This window comes from Sapajus apella, unplaced genomic scaffold (assembly GCF_009761245.1).
Source record: "Sapajus apella isolate SASKATOON/1434 unplaced genomic scaffold, GSC_monkey_1.0 scaffold20, whole genome shotgun sequence".
NCBI lineage: Eukaryota > Metazoa > Chordata > Mammalia > Primates > Cebidae > Sapajus > Sapajus apella.
In genome coordinates this window covers 9,515,979-9,526,096 of record NW_022436960.1, presented here as the reverse complement: position 1 = coordinate 9,526,096, position 10,118 = coordinate 9,515,979, and the positions used below count along the sequence as shown (strand labels likewise).

Genomic DNA, 10,118 nt, shown 5'->3' with positions numbered 1-10,118 from the left:
ATTTCCTTGCCCTGGAAAGGGGGACAGGCAGGATGGGTCTCCCCACCACACCCCAAACAACTCTACTTTATGACCTGCTCCAGCAGTGTTCTCTGACCATTTTACAGAAAAGAGGACTGATATCTGTACCTACAGATGCTTTCTTTCCAGCTTCTCAGATTCCCTATCCCTTACCTGGAAAAGATTAATGCTAATAGCCAGGGCACTGGGAGCCAGGCAGGCATAAAATCCAGGGATCTCTACCTTCATTATGCAAATGTTCCCGAATTTGTCCTTGTGTTCTCCCTGGTGTCCCCAGTCCTACAGCCTTCTATGTCGTCCTCTTTGCAGAATGAGCCTCCAGCCTTCTGTAAAGGTGGGGAAGGTGGATCCCTCCTCCTCTTTTATAAATGCTATCTTTCTCCCACTTTCTAAAGTATCTGTGGCTGCCAGTGTTTCAGTCTTTGGGAAGGTCATCCGTATAAATGGGCTGTTTCTTGGCTTTCTCTACTGCTGACGAACGATTCCACTTTCTTGGATCTGCTAAGTCAGTTAGCCCTTCTCCATCGACTTTTCAGATTCCAAACATTTGCTGCTTGTGTCTCCTTCTATGCTCTCTTTGTTTTTGGGGGGTACAGCCTGGACAAAGGCGTAGAGGTTGAATGGCATAAAAACAGGGGCTTATAATATGTGCCCAACATTGTGCTAAGTACATCACATCTATTTGCTCATGGAATCCCTACTCGCTTCTACAGGACAATGGGGACAACAAAGAACAAAGGACGTGAAGTAACTTGCATCAGGTGGCACAGCTAGGAAGAGGTCGCACCAGGATTGGACGCCAGACAGTTGGCTTGAAAGTCCACATTCTTAGCGCCCACCCCACTGCCACACGCAGTGTAGTCTATGTGGGGAGGAAGTCACTTCCTGGGGCCAAAATGTCTTTAAGAATGGACTCTGTTTTAACCTGTAACCTGTAGAATATCCTTCAGATAATATTTTCAAGACAAACATAAGTACAGGGAATATCCTCATGAACTTTCAGGTTACTCTTAGGAGTCTTACAAACAAAAGAACTCTTGTGTCCTGTGTGTACCTCCAGGCTGAGACGTCAGTTCCTCCCATGAATGCTTTGGACTCAGCTGTGGGTGGGGACAGCCCTACCCACCACTTCTCTGCAAGGTGTGCAGGTGCTCACTGGTGATTATCCTCTTGGAGGCAAAGTGTCATCTTACCCACGTGGCCCTGCTGGTTCCTTAGTGGTGGGGACTGTGTCCTCTATCTCCCTAGTCCCTAACACAGCTCTTGACACACAGTAGGCGCTCCAGATATTTGTTGAATGCATAGATTAATGCTGCTCCCTCCCCATCTCTTCTATCCACTGCTGATCCCATAACCAGGCTGACTGCCCCCACTACAAGACCTCTTCTGATACAGTTTGGATTTGTGAACCTGCCCAAATCTCATGTTGAGTTCTAATCCCCAGTGTTGGAGGAGGTGCCTGGTGGGAAGTGATTAGATCATAGGACATTTTCTAATGGCTTAGCAGCATCTCCCTGGTGCACCATGGTTGTAAGTTTCCTGAGGCCTCCCGAGAAGCAGAAGTCAGAAGTCTGTACAGCCTGCAGCACTGTGAGCCAATTAAGCCTCTTTTCTTGATAAATTACCTAGCTTTAGGTATTTCTTTATAGTAGTGTGAGAATGGACTAGTACACCTCCTGAGGCACACACATACCCAGCTGTTACTCAGGACAGCCAAGCCAAGTTGACTGTATCCTTACCCCATTTCTTGGTTTCCAGCCCTCTTGGCCTGGCCCCGTGTCTGGCCCCCAGCTTGTCTCTTGGACGTGAGGATGCAATGCAGCTGTCTGCCTCTGAACTGCAGCCTCAGGTTTTAGCTCTCTCCGATGCTGGAGGCTCTGGTGGGGGATAGACTAGGTCATATATTAAGGTACAAGCTGAACCACTCTAAAAAGGATCCCCAGATACAGTGGTTTATGTAAGATGGAAGTTTCTTCCTTTCTCACTCACGTCTCTAAATGCAGGCAGGCCTGGTAAACTATTGGCCCATCTTGAATGACTTGCTGTAGTCAATGGCATGTGGGTGGAAGTGACAATGTTCTAGAAAAACCAGGCTGTGAGAGGCCTTGCAGGTTGCTGTTGCCCCTCCTGTTCTCCTGCTTTTCATCATAAGAAGCATCATCCCCAGCCAGCCTGGTGGTTCAAGGAAGGTACCAGAAAGTGGAGCAGACGCAGACCAGAGCTGCAGCCCCAGCTCCCAGCTGAGCTCAGCCAGAACAGCAGACTCCCAGCCAGCCTGCAGACACAGTGGGATGAATGCTTCCTGTTTTGTGCCATGGACATTCTGTTCTTACAACAGTGACAATCCAGGATGGACAGAAGCTTCTGCTCCATGAAGCTGTTCACAGACCCAGGTTAGCACCAACTCCACCAGCCTAGCACACAGCTCCCCGCTGTCTAAGACAGTGGTTCCAGCCACTGGGAAGGGAAAAACCAAGCAAGTATGGGGCAAGCTGTTTGACTTTAGGAAACTGACAGCACTTCTGCACAAATGTCCTAGGACTGAGTTCATTACACAGCCACACCTAGCTGCAAGGAGGGAGGTTGGGAAATGCAGGCTTGTTTTGTGCTGAATATGTCCCCCTTCCAGATTCATATGTTGAAGTCTTGACCCCAGCACCTCAGAACGTATTTGGAGACAGGATCCTTAAAGAGGTGATTAAGGTAAAATGAAACCATTAGGTTGGGACCTAATCCAATGACTGCGTCCTTGTAAGAGGAGGAGATTAAGACACAGACACACACAGAGGGAAGACCATGTTTAAAGTGGCTTTTTTGGGGACTTACTATTCACAATTGACCTCCCAAGCCAGGCAGGGCAACCCTTCCAGCCAGGGAAAGTGTCCATCTAGCTGCCTTCTTCTGGGTTGCAGCCTGTGCCCCAAGGGGGCACTGGAAGGAGGGAGCCCTGGCCAGTGCAGGGAAACCTGAGCAGAAGTCTGCACACTCAAGCCCACTTGATGTTCTTCTCCTCCTTAGTCATGGCCGGTGTGTCGGTGACTAGACTGGGGCCGATGTCCGGTTGCCATCTCGAAGGGTGAAATGCTGGCCTTTCTCTAAGATCATTGGCTGCTGCAAGATTAGGTTGAGCTTCAGGTCCTCCTGGGCATAGCAAGCTCCTCCCTGGGGACAGGATAACCCGACAGGCCATGTCCCAAGTCAGGGAGAACATGATAGGATATATTGGGACACAAAGGGCTGTGGTGGCCACCTTTCTCCTTGCTGAGGATATAAACCTGGGCCTCCACCTTGGGGCAGGGCTGGACGGAACCTGCTTGACCATGGCCAGGCCCCGCCATAGGTCCTCCCTCCTCAAGCCTTGGACCAGGGCCCTGAGGTTATCTCCAGCCTCGGCCCTCTCTAGGCTCTTGTGGACCATCTCAGTGCCGGTCACCACAGTGCGGATGCTTTTGCTATGTCCCAGGAGCTCACAGTCATCTCCCTTCTTTAAAATGCCACGTTCTAGCATTCCTGTTGCCACAGAGCCATGGCCAGGGATGGAGTACCCTGACTCCATGGGTAGCAGGAAAGGCTTCTCCAGGTCCCGGGTGGGCACCGGGATGTAAGTGTCCACAGTGTTCGGCAGCTTCTGCACAGACTTCAGGCCTAAGTCAGGGTCCCAATCCTCAAGGGCACAGAGAGCAGAGCCTACAATGACTGGGGTCTCCTCCCCTTTATAGCCAAACTTGGGGAGCATCTCCCAGATCACCAGCTCCACCAGCTCCACCACCTCAGAGTCCTGGACAGCGTCAGCCTTGTTCATGCACACCACCACATGCTCCACCCCAATCTGTCTGGCCAGTAAGAAGTGCTCTTGGGTCTGGGGCATGCGGCTGTCATTGGCTGCTACCGCCAGGATGCAGCCGTCAAGGGGTCCGGTGCCTTGATCATATTCTTTTTCTTTTTTTTTTGTTTTTGAGACAGAGTTTTGTTCTCGTTGCCCAGACTGGAGGACAATGGTGCGATCTCGGCTCACTGCAACCTCCGCCTCCTGGGTTCAAGCAATTCTCCTGCCTCAGCCTCCTGAGTAGTTGGGATTACAGGCATGCACCAGCACGCCTGGCTAATTTGATATTTTTAGTACAGACAGGATTTCACCATGTTGGTTAGACTGGTCTCGAACTCCCAACCTCAGGTGACCTGCCCACCTCAGCCACCCAAACTGCTGGGATTACAGGCGTGAGCCACCATGCCTGGCCATGAGCATATTCTTAACATAATCTGTATGACCCTGGTAGTCTGTGTGGGCATAGTGGCGGGCTGCAGTGCTATACTCCACATCGGCTGCATTGATGGTGATACCCTGAGCTCGCTCCTCTGGAGCATTGTCAATCTCCTTGTACTTCTTGAACTTAGCCACACTTCCCTCGACTAGAGTCTTCGTGATGGCTGCAGTCAGTGTGGTCTCGCCGTAGTCCACATGGCCGACGATACCTACATTCACATGCGGCTTGTCGCACCACGGCAGAAGAGGGACAATGCCGGGGTCTTCGGTGGCCGCAACAAACCCTGCAGCAGGAATGTCAGGCTGGCAGTGAGACTGCTGAAGTGGGGCATCGCACGCAGCAGGGTGGCAGCCGCCATTGTGGTCATACTCACACCCCGGGAACACAGGGAAACACAGGGAGACAACAGCCACCCACAAGCCAAGGAGAGAGACCTCAGAAGAAACCAGCCCTGCCAACATCTTCATCTTGGACTTCCAGCCTCCAGAACTGGGATAAAGTAAATGTTTGTTGTTTAAACCACTCTGTCTGGGGTACTTTGTTATTGCAGCCTGAGCAAACTAATACAGGCTATACCAGGGCTGCCATGTTCCCAACTAAAACCAAAGAGGGAGAAGGGAAGGAGGGATACTGGGGGCGGCATCCGTCCCCCATGAATTCTTACTTGTGAACCTGACCAGCACATCACTTCCACCTTCCCAGTCTTGTAGGTCCCCAACCCTTTTGAGGTGGGAGCTCCAACGGGTACCTACTAGCTGCTTACCTAAATCAGCATTGCAATTCTGTACATTACATTGCGTATATTTACAAATCTTCTAAGGGGTGCATAGACTTCACCAGGTTGTGGTCAGGCGTCTGTGGTTTGTTGTATCCTTTCTGGGTCATTAGCAGGGTGAGTGCTTGAGTGTTCCTCACACTATCTTTAATTCAGTGCCAGGACTCCATGGAGAGATGCCTTCATAATTCCATCTCCATTGTCTTGCAGCAGGATTGGGCAGGAAGCGAAGTTGAACTCTGATGCAGCTGCCACAGGGAGCTCGGTCCACCCCACTGGGGCTCTGGCGCTGGGATTGCCAGATGGGCGTTCCACACTGAGGCAGGGGCTTGGACCTTTGGCCCTCCACAGTGATGGGCCATAGGAGCGGACGTAGCGTAAGTCAGCTTCCTTCCACTGAGGGCCGTTCCTGAGGAGGAACCCTGTGGTGACCCACCAGCAGCCAAAAGTCCCGGCAGCTGTGAGAATGAGACCCTGGGTCCTGTGGGGGACTTTGCGTGGCAGAGCACAGCATCCAGGCACCATGGTAGCCATGCCAATTCCAGGTCTGATGGCCCTAGCCCACCTATAGTTTTCTTTGTGTTCTCTGCACACTTGTGCCAAGCTTTGGCCGATAACTCCAAGAGACATGTATGTAAATACCTTGACATTCTGAGGCGAGGTGGGTGGGCTAGGATGAGCATCTCTTTTGAAAATTAGATCCCTCAAAGCTTCTGCTGAAAGGATTCCTGCTGTCTGGAGCAGGGTGTGGGTGCTGAGGAGGAAGGGTAACATCTCTGGGAAGGCTGGCCCTGCTCAGGGAGTGCTGAGTGATGGGCACAACCCTCCTTCCACATCTCCTCAGGGACACTGCACCTCTATGCACTGGGCTCAGGGAAGGAGTGCACAACAGGCTGTCTGCCAGCCACAGCAGTCTAGGCAGAGGCTTTCCCTCTCTTCTCGGGCATCGCAGACACTCTGGGCTCTGCCATTTACTTCTGCTTGAGGGCATTCTTAACCATCGCTGTGCCATGGATCTCTGAACATTATGCGCTAAAGCCTGTGGACCCCTTCTCAGAGTAATAAGTGAATAAATTAAAATACAGAACTGGCCAGGCGTGGCGGCTCACCCCTATAATCCCAGCACTTTGGGAGATTGAGGTGGGTGGATCACCTGAGGTCAGGAGTTTGAGACCAGCCTGGCCAACATGGCAAAACCCCATCTCTACTGGGAATACAAAAATTAGTCAGGTGTGGTGGTGGGCACCGAGGCTGAGGCAGGAGAATTGCTGGAACCTGGGAGGCGGAGGTTGCAGTGAGCTGAAATTGTGCCACTGCACTCCAGCCTGGGCGACAAAGTGAGACTCCATCTCAAAAAATGAAATAAAATGCAGAACTTACAAAAGGTAAGTATGTAAAATAAAATATGGAAACTTACAAAAGAAACCAATTTTGTTGGAATAGATATGTAAGAATATTGTAGTTAAACATATTTGTTATATAGTAACGCATGTGCTTCTTTTTCAGGTTAGAAGGTAAGGCAGCAGAAATCCATATCTAACAGCGGCCAACACAATTGTAATATCAGAGTAGGGATGAGCAATAATGATACTCTGAGACATCTGTGACAACTGTAATGGGATCTAAAAGTATTTGTAATTTTGCTTGGGTTCAAAGTACTACTGATATTACTGTGCTTTGTGGCCTGAGATAGCTTTCCTTATCCAAGCTCATAGACACCCCTGAATTCTATCTGCGGACCTTTTAGGGGTCCAGGTTCAGAACCCTTGTTTAGTGAATTATGAGTCAGAAGAAGCGGAGCCAGCCTTGGAGCCAGGAGCTGGACTTTGCAGCCAGCAGTATCTCCTTGCACCTTTCGGCAGCTGCAGGGCTGGTGACTGGCAGTAGCAGTCACTTGGCATGCCTCACCATATGGCCTGGGATTGGTAATTACTTGTGTATCCATCCATCCATCCCTCCATCTGTCCATCTGTCCATGCATCCACTCAACAAATGTTTGTAGAGCATGACTCTGTGGGTTCCAGGGTGATGGAAGAGAAACACACCAAGAAATTACAGTTGAATAGTGTGCATGCTAACACAGAAGCATGAACCGAGTGAGGCAGAAGCAAGGGTGGGGGCTGGAGGGCATCCCAGGCAGAGGGGACAGTGTGTGCATGGCCTCATGAGTACGTAAGAGAGCACAGACAGCGCAGTGAAGAATTCTGCTTAGCTGCAGAATGACCACCTGGATAGAGTGGCAGACGGGGGCCAGGGAAGGCATTTGAGCAGAGAGAAGGCCAGTCATTCCTGCGCTTTGGAGAGATCTTTATGGAGAGCGACACAAGGAAAGTGAATTGAGCTGGTCTGGTCCCCAAGAGAAGGGAACAGACATTTGACCACTAGGAACCTTCTGGCACATCTTGCCTGGAGCCAAAATTGAGACAGGTTGGGCTGCAAGGAACAAAGATGCAAATCGATCTGCTGTGGAGGGGACTTGACTGTTTCCGCGGAAGTCTGTCGGGACTGCTCTTTGTTGGAACAGGTGCAAATCCAAGGGATTAAAAGGAGGTGGTGGCTTGTGGGTTGAGTCAGCATTAATGCCAGTGAAATACAGGCTTTGAAGTCACCCAGCTGATCTTTCATCTTGAAAGCTGTTACAAAACCAGAAAATTAATGGCAAATTATTTAAAAACAGCTCAGTAGCTCTCAGAGCTTTCCGTCAGCCTCGCCCTCCGGAAGCCAAGCTGTAGCTGTGGTTGGTGACCACTGACGCATGGGCTCAGCTTTCCAGAAGCAGAGAGTGGGGCAGGAGCACTGCTCCTTCGGCGGCTCTGCTCCGCTGCCTGGTTGATGTATTTCTGAGGCCTTCCTCCTAGGGTTGACTGGATGTGTTTGTGCTGCAGATTAAGTGTCTTTCCCCAGGGAGTTTGTCCTCTGGCACTGGCAGACGCCTCTGCCTGCCGAGAGAGGAGGTGTGTTCGGGCCAACTTCAGGAGGAGCTTTGGAATCTGCTGGGCTCCATGTTTCATAACAAGCCCGAGCTTCGCTGGGTTGCAATTTGGGGGTACACTGCCAATTGGGAGAGACAGAGAGACAGAGACCCAAGAAGGAAAGAGACAGAGACACAGAGAAGCAAGGGTGGGGGCTGGAAGGCAACCCAGGCAGAGGGGACAGACAGCTTGCGCATGACCTGAAGGTGAGAAAGGGCCTGGGATGGCAGAGAAACAGCATGAGAATACAGTGTGGAAGTGATGAGTCTGGGGCGGATCATGAAGGGTGGTGTCGGTCAAGTTCACAGGCACAGAGTTCATCCACCACTAAGGTTTTCAAACAAGGCAATGACACACTCAGCTTTACAGAGGCAGGGGTACCTGTCTTTGGGTCTCTGTCTCTAATTTATTATTCCTCTGTCTCTGTAGCTCTGTCCCTCTCTGTCTGCATCTATCTTTATGCTGGTCTCTGCTCTGCCTCTCTTTGTGTTAAGTTTCTCTCTCTCTCTCTCTCTCTCTCTCTCTCTCTGTGTGTGTGTGTGTGCGCGCTTCCCAGCTCTTCCTGGGTCTGTCTCTCTATGTCCTTCCCTCTGCCAGCCTCTCTCTTATTTCTAAGCCCTAGTCTCTGTTTTCCTCTGAATCTCGCTGTCGGCACATCTCAAAGTGCTGAGTTTTTGCTGCTGCTGGTGGTGGGGGGCACATTCATTGGGAACACTAGAGCCTCCTCTTGGAGGGTCACAACACCTGTGCGGTTGCTTGTCAGAAGCGCTGAGCCCTGTGGAAAGCAAGCCTTTTTTGTTCTTGTTTAACTCTGTGCTTTCCATCTTACTTGTTTGGCCACAGAATTATTTTTCCCCTCGAACCACCTTATTGGCATTCTTGGAATCATTCTCAGCAGCATTTGCTGATGGGGATTCCGCTGTGTGCGCGGGCCCTGCTCCCGTTTCTGTGTGTCTAGTCTCTCTTTTTCTTTCCGCTTCTCTGTGTCTCTTTCCTTCTTGGGTCTCTCTGTTTCTCTTCTCCATCTCTCCCTTTCTGTGTCTCTGTATGGTTTCCCTCATTCTTGCTTCCCTATCCCTCCCTCTCTTTCTTGCTCTTATTTCCCCTGAGGCGAGGGAAGCACAGGGGTTCTATGGCATTCTAAGGGTCTGGGCACTGGGAGGCGAGATGCTGAGTTGTGTGGGTTGGAGCGAGGCAGGAGTGGTGGGAACTTTTCCACCAGGAGAGTAAGTGAGCCAGAGGACAGTGCCGCAGCCACCAAGTGTTCTTCCAAGGCCTGGGTGGGAGGTGCAGCTGGAGGGATGTGGCCAGCCCTGGCGCAGGATGGGGGAAGTGCCTGAACCCCACTGACTTCCCCAGACACTGCTAGGGATCAGCCTGGGCCACATCAGCTGAGAACTGCGATGAACATAAATTAAAAGGAGAAAGGCGTGAAAAGGGGCTTTGAAAGTACTCTGTTATTTGGTCCTCCTGTCTGTATCTTTCCTTCTCCCCTCTCCTTTGTTTGCTTTATCAACTCCTCTCCTTATCTTCTGCCTGAGGCCCTACTTTCCTTCTCATGATCTTCTGAGCAAGAGGCCAACTTCTGACTGTGTTTTCACAGTAGGGCCTGGCATTTGTCCAATGCTTTAGCTGTCACACCAATAACCTTTACACAGTGCTGCGGTCACACAGTGAGTGGGCAGTCCTGCTCCCATTTCACAGATGAGAAAACCAAGACCCAGAGGGAGGTGAAGAGACTTGTCAATATCACATAGTGAGAAATGAAGCTTAGGCCAGCCAATGCCGGTCCTCCTTTGGGCTGCTGCGTGGTGCCTGTGAACGCCTCCAGGGCATGGCCTTTATTACTGATGTGCTGCTTTCCAGTGCTCCCTCCCTGTTTGGGTTGGCGCTGATATGACTTCTGGCCAGGACTCCTCAGCTGACACCGGAGCACTTTGGGTGTCTTGGGCTCACTGGGTTCCGGCTCCTGAATCCCCCGAATCTCCGTGCTGCCTCAGAGCAGCGACCAGCAGAGGCAGGAGCACGCACCTGGGCCCTGGCAGGTCCTTTGCTGATTCGTCTTCTTTTCCTCCAACCTTGGCT

General features: G+C 51.2%; 1 pseudogene across 1 annotated transcript; it reads right to left on the bottom strand.

The window, feature by feature from the left end:
• Nucleotides 1-3,007: 3,007 nt before the first annotated feature.
• On the bottom strand, nt 3,008-4,670 carry LOC116557835 (annotated as a pseudogene). Its single transcript, XR_004271725.1, has 2 exons — nt 4,249-4,670; nt 3,008-3,942 (listed from the first exon to the last, which is right to left on the bottom strand). The product of XR_004271725.1 is annotated as an elongation factor Tu, mitochondrial-like (transcript).
• Between the last annotated feature and the right edge of the window lie 5,448 nt (nt 4,671-10,118).